Source organism: Pteronotus mesoamericanus, unplaced genomic scaffold (assembly GCF_021234165.1).
Source record: "Pteronotus mesoamericanus isolate MK-2021 breed Mesoamerican mustached bat unplaced genomic scaffold, CSHL_Meso_final contig_116, whole genome shotgun sequence".
NCBI lineage: Eukaryota > Metazoa > Chordata > Mammalia > Chiroptera > Mormoopidae > Pteronotus > Pteronotus mesoamericanus.
The window spans coordinates 18,645,912-18,661,037 of record NW_026555027.1 but is presented as its reverse complement, the minus strand read 5'-3'; positions in this window follow the sequence as shown (position 1 = coordinate 18,661,037).

The window sequence follows — 15,126 nt, the reverse complement described above, 5'->3', positions numbered from 1 at the left end:
TGGGTAATAAAGCCCCAAAACCTCTGGAGGTAAAAACCTGTGGGGGTTGCAGTGGTGGGAGGAACTCCCACCCTCACAGGAGGGTTTGTTGGAGAGACCCACGGGATCCTAGAACATACGCAAACCTGCCCACCCAGGAATCAGCACCAGAAGGGCCCAATTAGCTTGTGGGTAGCAGGGGAAGTGACTGAAAGCTGGAGAAGAGCCAAACAAGTGACACTGTTCCCTCTTGGACCCCTCCCCAACACACAGTGTCACAACGCAGAGATCTGGGTTGCCCTGCCCTGGCGTATACTAAGGCTCTGCCCCTCCCAATGTAATAGGTGTGCCGAGACAAAGAAATATGGCCCAAATGAAAGAATAGATCAAAGCTCCAAAAATAGAACTAAGCGATGAAGAAATAGCCAGCCTATCAGATGCACAGTTCAAAACACTGGTAATCTGGACGCTCACTGAATTGGTTGACTGTGGCCAAAAAAATGGAGGAAAAAGTGAAGGCTATGCAAAGTGAAATAAAGAAAAATAAACAGGAAACCAATAGTGAAGGGAAGGAAACTGGGACCCAGATCAATGATCTGGAGCAGAAGGAAGAGATAAACATTCACCAGAACAGAATGAAGAAACAAGAATTCAAAAAAAAAATGAGGAGAGGCTTAGGAACCTCTGGGACAACTTAAATGTTCCAACATCTGAATCACAGGGGTAACCAGAAGGAGAAGAGGAAGAGCAAGAAATTGAAAACTTATTTGAAAAATAATGAAGGAGAACTTCCCCAATCTGGCGAAGGAAATAGACTTCCAGGAAGTCCAGGAAGCTCAGAGAGTCCCAAAGAAGGTAAACGCAAGGAAGCACGCACCAAGGCACATCATAATTACATTACCCAAGATTAAAGATAAGGAGAGAATCTTAAAAGCAGAAAGAGAAAAGGGGACAGTTAACTACAAAGGAGTTCCCATAAGACTATCAGCTGATTTCTCCAAAGAAACCTTGCCGGCAAGAAGAGGCGGGAAAGAAGTATTCAAAGTCCTGAAAGGCAAGGACCTACATCCAAGATTACTCTCTCCAGCAAAGCTATCATTTAGGATGGAAGGGCAGATAAAGGGCTTCCCAGATAAGGTACAGTTAAAGGAGTTCATCATCACCAAGCCCTAATTATATGAAATGTTAAAGGGACTTATCCAAGAAAAAGGAGAAAATCAAAAACTATGAACAGTAAAATGACAACAAACTCACAACTATCAACAACTGAACCTAAAGAAAACAAAAACAAACTAAGAAAACAAGTAGAACAAGAACAGAATCACAGAAATAGAGATCAGAGGGGAGGGAGAGTAAGGAGAATGGGAGAAAATGTACAGGGAAGAAGAAACATAATTGGTAGGTATACAAAATAGGGCGGCAGGGGCGGGAGGTGTTAAGAATAGTGTAGAACTCTCAGACAAGACAGCCTCCCTCCCCTTCTAGGACCAAGTGTTTAGCTCTTCACTTCTTCTCTTTTATTCTGTTTATGGATAGACTTTAAGCTCCCCCTTCGCCTGGAGATGATTTTTGAGGTCAAAAGGTGAAAACTGGCTCTCTATCTCTCTTTGCATTCCTCCTATAAGAATCCAAATCTGGATCCACATATCATTCTCTGGACAGGTCTTACTCAACTGCTGAGCAGGAGCAGTGACTCGGTGAGGTCCAAATGGGGATGGGACTTAGCCCACAGTGACACAAGTGGTCTTTGGCAACATGGCGTGGAAGCAGTTTTGAGAGGAGGAAGTGATTGTATTTCAACGAGCAGGGAAGTGACTTTGTGTTGGGAAATCAGCCCATTTGGCAAAATCTCACATCTTGGTATTGTCATCATACCACTACCCTGGTCTTCAAGAAGGTTCCATCAATAGTCTAAATAAATCTTTGGCAAAGCATTGCTTTCTTGGCAGCCTCTGTGGAAAAGCAGAGAAGACCCAGGTCAGAAACTCCAGCTGTTAGTTCCTCCTTTTCACTTATGTTGTCCCCTCTGCTGTGCGGACCTTCATTTCCTCCCCTGTGGGTCCGAGGGGCGATCTATTCACAGGGCTGGAGGGGACTCCGGTAAGATAATACACAGAAGAATCCCCCACATACATCTGTAAAGAGCTCTATACAAATGCAACTTATTAATCACATTAAATAAAAAGACACATCCTACATTCAAGAAATACCACGAGGCTGTGGCAGAGGCACCAAATTCCACGTGTCCTCCTGTGGGTCCCAGCTTGCAGCTGTTGGGTGGGGCCATGTGACTAGCTCTAGTCGATGGCGTATATTGAAGTGACCTACATCACTTCCTGGCCAAAGCATTTAAGAGCCAGTACTTAACCAGCATCTTGCTTTCCTTGCCCTGATGACGGTGAAGGCCACGCACTGGGTTGCTGGCGTGTCCATCCAGGTGTGTCCCTGAGTCACTCAGCAGAACCCCCACTGACCTTTGTTTGACAGGTAACGTGAATGAGAGAGAAGAAGCCTTGGTTGTGTTAAGCCACAGAGATTTCAGGATTAAACTGTTACTCTGGCAGGGCCTGACTTCACTCCACAAACTCAAGTGTGAAGGAAATATCACATTAATATTTTTTTTCCTAAAATTAAACTAAATGGCACTCAAGCCCCTTTTCTGTGAGGCAGGATGGAAATTCAATCTCAGCCATCACCAGGGCTCCCTCCCCCAAGACCCTCAGTGCTGGGGGGAGTTTCCTTAAGGTGTGAGGAAGAAGAACACCTCAGAGGACCCTCTCTCCACGTTCCATCACCTAGTCTTATGCAGGGGGGTGGTGCTGTTGTTTCCATGCCGACCTTGGGCTCAGGATTAGGGTTATTTGCACAGCACACAGCTGTTACCCACCAGTCTGGCTCACCTCCAGGACCGACACACGACCCCGACCCCGAACCAACTTTCTTCTCCCAACCTTAAAGTATCTGCATGCTCCCCCCAAAGTCTGTGCTTCTATAGGCACGTCCTACTATCTGTCAAACCCCTATCTTGCATACTCCTGGGCTTTCCAGGAATAAAAAAAAATAAAAGCAAAAATTTAATTAATTAATTTTAAAAATGTGGCATTAGGGAGGGCCCTATTCCAATCTGACTGGTGTCCTTATAAGAAGAGGAAGCTTGGACACTTAATGAGACACCCAGGAGGAGCACTCACAGAGAAAAAATACATATAAAGGGGCAGTAAGACGACAGCTATCTGCAAGCCAAGGACAGAGGCCTCAGAATGAACCAAACCTTCACCTTGATCCAAGACATCTTGATCTTAAACTTCCAGCCTCCAGAACTGTGAGAAATAATTTCTGCTATTTAAGCCACCTAGTCTATGGTACTTTGTTATGGCAGCCTTAACAATTTAATACAATCACTTCCTTTCAAAATTGAGGAAGAACCCAGCATCTGCCAGACGAAGATCTAAGTAAACGAATAAGTGGATGGTGATGGTGCCATAGTGCTGGGAAACATTTTGCTGTGTCACAAGCCATTCATTAAACAGATACGTTGTCATTCAACTTGACTGAGGGAGGAGACTGGTGGCATGACCCAGCTTAAATATGTGCAGCAATCAGAGAGGGCACCAAAGTCCCTGTGAACTATTCCAACTTTGCTAAATATAATGTGACATCGGTCTGAATGCATCTGCAGAGAAGTCAAGAAATCTAAGATGATGAAGCAGCAGAATTATGAACCACAGGCCGAACAGCTGCATGAATTTCCAAATTCACTTGAAATATGAAGAGTTTCTTAAATAAACCATTAAAATTTTATCAAAAGCAGGACACAGGAGGTCAGCAAAAAACAAGGTTATACAACTCTAAAATATATATATTTCATAGTTGATTTTTAATAAACAAATTCTTTCCATAATTACAGAAAGCTTACTATATTCTGATACAAAACACCTTACCCACAAAATGTCACAAGCTGAATTCATTTTTTTTCCTGGGACTCACCCCCTGGTATATTTGTTTTTAGTTGTTGGTACCACCATCCTCACAGTCACCCAAACTAGACTTTCATTTTGATGTAGCCCTAAGAACCTAATCTTCTCTTCTATCTCTTTTTATAGTATCCTGAGATGCCCAGGCAACATTTTAAAAGTCACCATTCGCAACTACTTATTTCTGTGAATCAAAATTATCTTGCCACTGTATAGCAAACAAAGCTCAGACATGAAAGAACTGCCAAGCTGAAGCTAATGGAAGACATAACTGTCTCTGACATCAATGTTGTATTCAAACCAATGGCAGTATATTCATTGTTTTCATTTATAAAATACATGCATATTAGTTAAATATCTTCTTAATCTAATTTTTATTTGGTGTACCTTACAAAATCTAATTTGTATTAAAAAAATCTGCTGCTTTAATTACTTGGGAAAAAACCATTGTTTCATAGAATAAAAAGCAAGGTTCTCACATGGGACACAATGGCATGACTCCATTCACTTCTTCAGCCCTACCTCTCGCTACTCGGTCACCATAGGTTCCTGGAAAACCATCTTGTTTCTTGTTCTATCATCCTCGGTATACAACGTCCTTGCTCTTCCACTTCACATAGGGCTCATTCTTTAAGATTCACTTCACATCTCTCCAAAAAGTCCTTCCTGGCCCACCAAAGCCCAGTGAGAAGAACCTCTTTCACATATCCCTTATAATAACATATGATTTTCATTTTTGTATTTATCTACCTTGTTTCTTAAACTCTGAGCTTCTGGAGAAGGGGTCATGCTACAAACTGCCTAGCACATGGTAGACATTTAGAAATATTTGGTAAAGAAAGAAGGGAGGTTCAAGATACACAGTTACTATACAAAAGTTGGTGTCTTTTCTATGAACAATGAACAAGTATATTTGAAATTAAAAACATAACACCGCTTACATTAGCAACCCCCCAAAATCAAATACTTAAGTATACAAGCTCTGTCCAGAAGGTGTCCAGTCATGTAATATGAAAGTTAGAGACATTTATTGAAGAAGATACAAGATATAAGAAACATTGTACATAGGACAATGACATCTCAGTCCCTTTCAAAGTAGGCACCTTGGGTCCTCACTCAGTTTCCCCGATTGCCATCAGCTGCCCCGTTTCACTTTCCTGAATCTCATCAACGGTCTGAAATCTCTTCCCTTTCCAAGGTGATTTTAATTTTCAGAAAAGCCAGCATTAACTAATTTAAATGTACCATTCTGGAGAGTGATGTTGATAATGGGAGAGGCTATGCACGTGTGGAGTTGAGGAGTATATGGGAAATCTCAGTACCTTCCTCCCAATTTTGTTGTAAACCTTAAACTGCCCACCCCAAATAGTCTTTAATAAAAAGGAAGAAGGAAGGATAGAAGGAAGAAAGGGAGGGAAGGAAGGTTGATGATGGGGAGGGAGGAGGGAGGAACAGAAGGAGGGCAGGAGGAGGGGAGAAAGGAAGGGCATACTAAGGGGCTCATCTATGAGTCAAATGCTGCTGTTATTGTATGATTTGAAGGAAATATTGGAAAAGCAGGTTTCACAAAATTATTACTAGTGCTGGCTTTCAGCTACCTTGAAATTCTCACTATTAAATATTCTCTTTTTTTGTTGTGTAAGCATTGAGAGATAGTAACTGTTTAACCTGAAATTGTCCTCTGCACCTAAAATGTGACAGCACGTCCCCACGGCTTCAGACTAGGGTAACTGAGAGGAGAGAAGGGCCTGGGAAGACAGGACAGAAAAACACAGAATAAGACCCATTCTGTGCCAGTTTCCCAGGATGGGTGGGTGGGAGAGACAATGGAATGGTACAAGTTCATCCACAGCAATTCAGTGCCCTGTTATGGCATGTTTAAACACTGCCCTTGTAGAGGTTTTTATTTCCTCGGCAACTCTGTGAGATGGGAGGGCGGCGCACATTTCTTCCTTTGGAGAAACCAAGCTCCTTCAAGATTAGATAGAGGCAAAGCTGGCAACAGCAAGCAAACTTCTCAATAGTCTCTCTCCCAGACGAATGCCCTGTGCAGAGAGAGAAGCTAGGTTGCTACCCTAATGATAATGTGCTCATTCTGTCTGTTCCACTAGGGCTACACCAGATTTGCAGGCCATAATTACAGCTAAAATCCATGTCTCTGACACAGTTGAGAGAATGTTACTGAACTGAACTGAACTGAACTGAACTGCCAAGGAAAGGTTTCGCAGGAGGTTAAGCCAGGCAGCCTCCGCGCTCTCGGAAAGTGATACGCTGTTTCTGTGTCGCGCTGGATACTGTGTCTGAGCAGCGGGATTTCCTACAGCTTGGGTTTCAGACGGTTTACTTTGATTTCTTGGGGCGATAAAGAAGTTCGCTCATCTTTAAATGGTATTTTTAGTGGCCACACCATTGTAAAACCTTCAGCACTTTCTTTGGTGTCTGGGCGGGACAAGATCTGCCTTTTTATAGTGACATGACTTTCCTCAGACTTCTTTGAAGGAGTTCCTCCCCACCCCCGCCCAATTCTCTCTCTGTCTTTCATGCTTTGCAGAAAATAAGCAAGTCTGTAGTTAACGGTCCTTCCTTCACCTGGTCGACTTGGAATTTTATGTTTAACTCCATGAGACAGAAATGGAAATCAGTTCATTTTCACCATCACTGGTGGTTGTCTAGAGCGGATCCAGGAATGTCCTCGCCATTTGCCAGAATCCTTTATACAGTTTTTGCCCCTTCTCTGTCTGTTCCTTTCTATATACGCTCTTGTCTGCTTTTTAAATCATAAAGCAAATTGTAAACCGAATTTGACTAAAATTTCAAGGCATAAATCAAGGTGAGATAAGTAAGTTGAAAGCAGAGTTGGGAATAAGGAGAAAAGCATTTGAACCACACTGTTTCATTTTTCCCTCAAACCATCCCAGACTTTCCTTAAATAGAACCCACGGTGTGTAGGCTCTCTAATGAATAGTGGCCAAGTGGCCGCTTCACGTCTGAGACATGTTATTACCATTTTTTTTCTGTTCCCTCTCCTTAATTAGGGGCTTTCAAGAGAGGTTGCCCACAGTTTCTGACAAGCAGCATTAGCTTCATCAGAATGAAATGCCTGATCCTGGACCCCTTTCCTAAAGAACTGACTGTTTTTGTGGAGGGGATGCATGGGCAGAATGTGGGAGGGACGCCTCCGTGAGGATTAGTCAGAGAGGTTATGAAACCTCTATTCCCCAAAGGCCTCATTTCCTAGGGCCCACTTTAGTGTACCTCAGAGATAAGGCAGGGGGATAGACTAGGTCAGTTTTTCCTGAGTTTCACAGTTCAGCTGAGGTCCATAATAAAAATACATTTTATTTGTACCAAACACACATACACATGCACACAAACAAAATTTTCATAAAACAATATTTATCCCCAGCACTTACTAATCCCTTCAACTGTCCATTCTATTTTATTTCATTTTTGAATACAAATCTCCACCCACTGAATTAATTTCATACCCTGAAGAGAGATGAGCCCACGGTTTGAAAAACACTCAACAGGACACCCTTTTATTTTTTTCCAACCCTGTAATTCAATACACAGTGGTTTTGAATTGAGGACAAGCCTGATGAGTTTGAGGTATGGAATAAAGGAATCCGATCAGCGCTGGGTCTGTTGTGTTTTTAAATCTTTCTGCGTGTTCTTTCTCTTCACCCCAGAGGACTCCATTATCTCTGCTCAAAGAGCAGCACTGCTCTGGCTGTTTCCCCTGCTTCTCTTTGATCCCTGCAGCCAGGCTCAGCCCTTCCCCCAGGCCCTCCCTCCCACCCCGGTGGAGGCTGTTTCGACCCCGGGGTTTTTCTGGGCCCCAAGCCCGTGAGTGTTCACTGTGCCCGGAGCTGTTCCACATCCAACCTGCTCCACTCTCCCTCCCCTCTGAGATTTCAGTCCCCATCCGCCAGGTTAATGGGGCTGTTGTTCTTCTCTTATTGTTCTTCTCTTATTGTTCTCTTATTTCACACAGGATTTATCAGTTTGTTCCCGGGACAATTTTTAGTTTGTTGCTGAAATGACAAAAGTGAGTGAGGATTGTATTTTGGGTATCAGTGAGTCAGGGGTTTAATCTGAGAAGGTGTTGTTCACTTTTTAAGTTCTTTTGGAGGTACTTTGAAAAAAGTTTTTTTTAACAGATAAAAGACAATGTAATGTATCTTAAACCACAAGCCATATTTTTAAAAATGCATATATCATCAACATCAAATCAGTTGTATAGCATTTTAAGTTCAAATTTTAATTTTGGTCAGAAAGATTAATTCATAGACATTTTATTTATTTTACCCATAGTATTCAACAACATTTACTGAGCATCTCTTAAGATACAAAGCAAGATGTGTAAAACACATTTCCTGACTTCAAGGCAGCTAAACCTTCAGAAGGGAGGTAAGAAATACACATACCTCTTATAAAATAGATTTTAATAAGTGACTTGGACACAGGCCATTACAAAGCCAATCATGGTATCTCTCCCTTTTCAGAACTAATAAGAGTGAAGAGAGAAAAATCATTGGTTCCTGTTCTGTCCTTTGGACATGTGAAATTGCAAATTCCTCCATTTCCCATTTCAATTGCATGCAAGATGGAAGGAAGCAACGGAAGGAGGAAGAGAGGGAGGAAGGAAGGGAAGGAGGGGTCTCGAGTGCCTAGTTTGTGCCCTGTGCGGCAAGGGTGACGGAATGGCCTTCCCATGATCTTTCTTTCGTTTTCTTCATGAACTCGAGCTGGCTGCCCAAGAACTGAACTGGAAGGGAAAAACATCCCTGTGCTCAGGTGGATAGACACTGGAATGCAAGAAGTATGTGCATAAGGCCGTGTCTTCCTTTCCCCTCTGACTGTCTAGAGCAGTGTGACCTGATAGGAATACAAAGTGAGCCATATATGTAATTATAATGTTTTAAATTATTTTTTTGTTCAAATAATAATTTTGTCTCCATTTTCTCGCCACCACTTTCCCCTGCCCCACTCACCCCCACCTCCCTCCCTCAACCCTTCCCCACTTTGGCTTTGTCCATGGGTCCTTTATACATGTTCCTTGATTTGACCCTTCCCCTTCTTTCCCCCATTACCCACATCCCTCCTTCCCTCTCGTTACTGTTGGTTTCTTTTTTCTTTCAGTGTTGTTGGCTATATTTTCCTTGCTTGTTTGTAATTATACATTTTATAGTAGCCACATTTTTAAAATTTTTTAAAAACAGATAAAATTTATTTGAACAATATATTTTAACACAGTATTATCACAACATCATGTAATCAATAAAAAGATACTAACAAGATATTTTCCTTTTTATCGTTTGGACTATTGTCCTCAAACGCTGGCATATACTTCCACACACAGCACATCTCAGGTATGACCAGTCATATTTGAAGAGTTCAAGAGCCACAAGTCACTAGTGGCTACGGTATTGGACAACACGCATCTAGAGAAAGAAGCCAAACTGGGCAAAAGCCTAGATCATTCATGTGTTTCTCTAACATTTAAGAAAATTATTTTTCTGTGCATGTTAATGAATAAATGGGAGTTTCCAATTCTCGGGGTTCACTTCTTTCTCTTCTCCCAGCTTCTCAGACCTGGGGAAATGAGAGAACTGGGGTGGAGTCTCCCCTATTTCGGTGCCCCAGAACCACCACCTGCGCCAAGGGAAACAAAGATGACCCCAACAGCCCTCACAGTAGTGTCACGCCTTGCAGTTGATAAATGCTTCCATGTACAGTATCTCATTTAACAATTTTAACCAGACTCTGCATAGTCTGTGGAAGTATTACCATCCTCCTTTTATAAGTGAATGCACTGGGGCTCAGGAAGAGGAAATGATCTGCCCAAAGTACCCCAGGGTTTAAAACTTCATGGAGCATGTGTCCCACTAAATCAGAGCTGCCTGGTGAAAGGAGGTAAAGAATACGTTTGCAGAAGTGTGGGTTTTTGTATTCTTTGGCAACACCCCAAGTCTCCCTTCCTCTCAAAAAAAAAAGGGCAAAACTGCATAAACTGGTGATCTCTTTTAAAAAGTAACATACAAACGAGCTCTTGGCTAAGTGAGCTTTAACTGGGTTTTGTGTTGTTGGTTTTTTGGTGGCTTTTTTTTTAAGTTGGGTACTCTCACTGCTAGTTTAGAATATCTCACTGCTGCAAGCAAGTTTTTGCCTCCGCCCTGAAATGTGTTGCAATCATTTTTGTCTGGGAAAACAAACAAAGGTGGATAAGCAATAAGATGCTGGCCGAGTCCCAGCTCCTAGGATGTTGGCTCACCTACCAACAATACCTCCCTTTCAAGCACAGGCCGGCTGTTTTATGAGATCAGTTCTCTGGAAGGGAGCTGCCTTAGTCAGCAGGGTATATCTTCACTCCTGCCCTGTGGGGAATGACAGCCCTGTCATCTTCGGATGCACCCTTCTCCCGACACCATGTGAAAAGGGCAGGGACAGGTTTTAAAGGCAAGGGGCTCACTCCCTGAGAATCGGAATTGCCTTTTGAAAACTATCCCCTAGAATGAAGACATTTAATATGTTTAGGACCCTCAACTTTGGAAACAATGAACTCAAGAGTCATATTCACAGTGTTCTATTTTGACTGCTCATGGGTTTTTTTGTTTGTTTTTGTTTTTTTTTTTTGTTTGTTTGTTTTTTGTTCTGCCCAACTGTGTTCCTATTTTTATCCCTTGCATTTTCTACTCTGGAGCCATTTTGTTTGCTGGTTAAGACACCAGTTGTAGCCATTCGGTATTTCTTTGTTGTTGTGTTTGTTCGTTTTTGTCTTTTTTCATTTTATACTTGTTTTCTTAGCTCTTGCCTACTTTTTCTATCAGTTAACCTTTGACAAATCATAAGGAAATAAGTTTAGCTAGTTGTAGAGAGCAAGAGTCACTATAGAAATTGGAACGGTCTGGGAGCATCTTTAAAAATCATTTAGGTAGCCTTCAAAATTTGGACACAATGGTAAGATCCAGCTTGGAGTCAGCATGTCTAGCTCATCTCATTCACGGTAAATCCTCTAGAGTTTTCTTTCAGCTGGCACAGTGATGTCAAGCATGGTGACTTGTTAACTAAAGTGCTGAGTAGTGAGATCTATGCCCTACTTATAGGCCACATATTGTGCTTTCCCTGGCAGTGGGCAAATGCTGACAACACAAGAGGAAGACACTATGGCCCACTGAACTGCTGCCATTGTCTAGTTTGTCACTGAGTTCTAACTCTTCCTCTACAGGAAATGGGGAGTTCAAAAATAATATAAAACTTGTAGAAAAATATTAACATATCTAGACACTTCTGTAGTAACCAGCATTTTTTAAGTGGAGGTAAAAGGCATAAAGAAAGGAATTTATTATCCTCCATTCCTGCCTCCCGAGTAACTCCCTCTCCAGACACCCTGCTCTGAACCTAGGAGCCAGTGAGAATGGCAAATTACTTGCTCTGCTGGGCTGAGTCAAGCAGTTTATTAGCTATCTCACTTTAGACATTTTTAAAGTAAATTTTTAACCTAGAAATTTACAAAAAAATCAGGAAAGCAGCTGTGGTTCGTTAGCATTTTAGGGCTAATGATACTAAACACAGTCTGACTCAAAGGAACACATATTGGAACAAGCACACACTTATTCTGTCATCATCTGCACAAGTTTGTACTCATAAGAGAACAGATATCTAGGGCAGGTTACATTCGTTTATCGAGTACATTCTACTCTACACTAAAAGTACCTCAAAGGACCCAGATGCTGCTAAGATATTTCACTGGTAAGGTTCTAGCCTCCTCTTTGTATCCTACATTTGAGATTTAAGTGACTTTTTTCTTTCTAGGCTACCCCATAACTTCTTTGTCAGTTGAAAGATATGTTAATGTTTAAAACATCCAATTTCATGGCTGGAGAATTCCAAGGCCTGCAGCCTCAGTGTCCTGCCTTTCTCAGTCCGCATGTATCCTGTATTTTCAACAGGCATGCTAAAAGGTATCTTGAAGGTCTCTTTCTTATCTTACTTGGACTGAAACAGAAAGTAGCAAGAAAAATAGCCCAACTGTCCATGTAGACTATGTGCTGGCTTGGTTTCAGGTCTTGTGTCTGAAAGTGTACACACATACATTCCCAGGAGCTCTCATCCAGCACTTACTGTTTTACTAGCTCACTTTTGGATATTAAACACACACATATACCGGGAAAGTTCTCGGTTCCGCGAAATTGGGTAATGTGACTATGTTGGGACAGTTGCCCAAACAGTAATATTATTACCTGTAAACACTCCTGGGGCTGGTGAGAAGACACCAACCCAGTCTCCTTCCAACTCTTTCATGCCAAAATATACAAGGAAAGATGCACCACCCTGAGGGAGACAGAGAGAAGTTGTTGCTTCATTTTAAATAAATAGGGTTTAAAGTTACACACTAGAGTCAGGTAAGAATGTGAATATTTTCCAAGGAATAGTAAAATACTAAAAGAGATGATGGAGCCATAAATCTCTCTTTATCATCATCATCATACATGTCAATCACACTTATTTTATACAAAAATAGATGTAGAGAAGCTCAATCACACTTATTTTATACAAAAATAAATGTAGAGAAGCACAGAAATCATTAGGATCCCCCACATTTGTACCTTCTAAACATGTAAACTATCTGTGTGTTTGTAGACACATATATATTTATATAAATTCTGATACAGACATATAGAGAAATCTTTCTTAGCCAAATAATATCATAAACTTACATTTTTGTATAAATTGCCTTTTTTATTTAACAACAAATCATGAAAATCTCACCATGTCAGTAAATAAATAAAACATCATTGTTAATATGTACACAGCATTCTTTACTGTGGTTATGCCATAAGTTATTTGACAAATACCCTAGGGTTGAATTTGTTTCCGACTTTTATAATTATAAACAATTCTATATTAAGCATTTTTGTACATGCATTTTTGTGTGTGTTTCTGATTAATTTTAGGGTGAATTCTCAGAACTGCAATGGATAGATGAAAGGTAATATTTTATTTATTTTAGTGTTTAAGTACATAAAATTCCAAATTAACATGCAGAAAAACACAGCCAATTCATATCTCACCAATGTGATTGATTTATTTGGATTATTAGTGAAGTTATATGCTTTTTTATGCTCATTGACCACTTGTGTCTTTTATTCTTTGAACTGCCTTTACCCTTTTGCTTTTTGATTTGTCTCTTCCTAATTAGATGATAAGACCACTCTTATTATAGAGATTATTAGAACTTCATCTAAATATTGCAACCATTTTCTCAAGATAACCCAGATTTCAGAGGTCCCCTAATTTGGGGGAAGGGCAGCATGCTGTCCACATAGCTTTCTCTGTGCTCGTCCCATGCCTCAGACTACCATGATACATTGACTCAGCGTGCTTTTAATGACCTTAAAAAAATCTTCTCATGCAAAAGCCTTAGTAAACATAACTGGAGTTTTCATAGAGTATATGAACAGGTTTTGCAGAACACATCTTCACAGGAAAATCCCTATTCGACATGTCTGTTCTTATTCATTTTCTATAACTGGGGCTGAAATAGGGAGTGGTTTGCAAATAGTCTAGTTCTTTTCTTCAACTTGCTTCTTCAAACCTGCCTGGATGTTCAGCCAAACAAAGCGCCCTCCAGTTACCAAAAATTCCCCTCCTTAGAAGACAGTGTAGAGATTACTTTAACTTGTTTTGAACCTGCCTTTTGGGATACCATGTCCAACTACAGCAGTTCACCAGAGTATTTCTTCTGATTTTTTTCTGTTAAATCTCTTGGGAGTATTAGTATTCTTCACCTAATTTCTGCTCATTTCTGGTCAATTTTATTTCTGAGTATCTTTTTCTTTCTTTTAGTTTCTGTTGCAGTTGGTAACTTTGCTCCACAATATTATATAACCAACTGTTCTTTATATATAGGGAAACTATGGATTTGGAGATTCTTTAAAAGGAAAAACATGATTAATACATTCTATACAACTGCAAGTGAATAAATACTTTTGTGGGTGGGTAGGTGAAATAAACCATCTTACAAATTTATCTCATTGTTTCTATTTTTTTTACTTCTTTATTTTTCTTAGTATATTATCAACACAAGCAAATAACAAACATTGTCTCCTTTCAAATACTTATTCCTCTTATTTCTTTCTGATTTCTAATTACATTGGTCAGAACTTCTAAACTTGGAGTACTAGTAGCAATGATGGAGTTCTTTGCCTTTTATCACATAAAGTTTTAAAGTTTCCATTAAAAATGATGCTGGCATTGGTATATTGTGTACACATAGAGTCATATATGTAATTTTGATGTCAAACAAGTTTACATCTTATACTGATTTGGGTTTCTTATTGGTATATGTGTGTGTATATGTTATATATTTATTTATATTTTATATAAATAAATATATTATATATACTTAAGATTTAATATTTTCTTCTCAGGAAAAATAGGAAGTTGAGGAGCACAGTACATTTTACAGCCCACATTAATTTGTGGTTGCTCCTAACCCTAACTGGCATAGCTGTCAACAGTACTAGCTGTATAACCAGAACCAAGGTGTTCCCCTCCAATAGAATGCTACATGGGCAACACTACAGGACTGAAGGTATTTTTCCTGAGAAGTGTAAGACAGAAGTTGCTGAGACAGCCATCTTTCCAAACAGCCCCTCCTTTTCCATTGGGAGGATTTGCCTGAAGTATGTAGCTACTCAGCACTTAGAAAAAGTGCTTCCTCCCCGTATAAAACCACCCACCCTTTCCCGAAACTTTTGGACTTCCTAAACCCTCACAGCCCCTGACCCAAAATATTAACTAAGCTCTTCATCATTTCAGCAGTCATACCTAGTAAATGGGGAAGCAGGCCTCCTAAATGCCACCAACTTACATATATGTGCTCATATCCACAACTGGACATAGGGAGACAGGACTTTTAGTCATCTTAACCAGATGTTAGGATTAATTAAAAACTACATAAAGTGCTTTTAGGTCCTAGGAGATAGACACATGATTTCCATAAATGGTTTAGGATCAAGGAGGATAAATACATAGGTAAAAGGAGATCTAGCTAGACAGCCTTATTGCTCAGAGACGGGCAGGCAGGGCATCTTCCTTATTACATTCTTAGTCATTTTATTTATGCCCTATTAATCTGGAGTCCACAGATTAAAGGTCACAGTCTGAG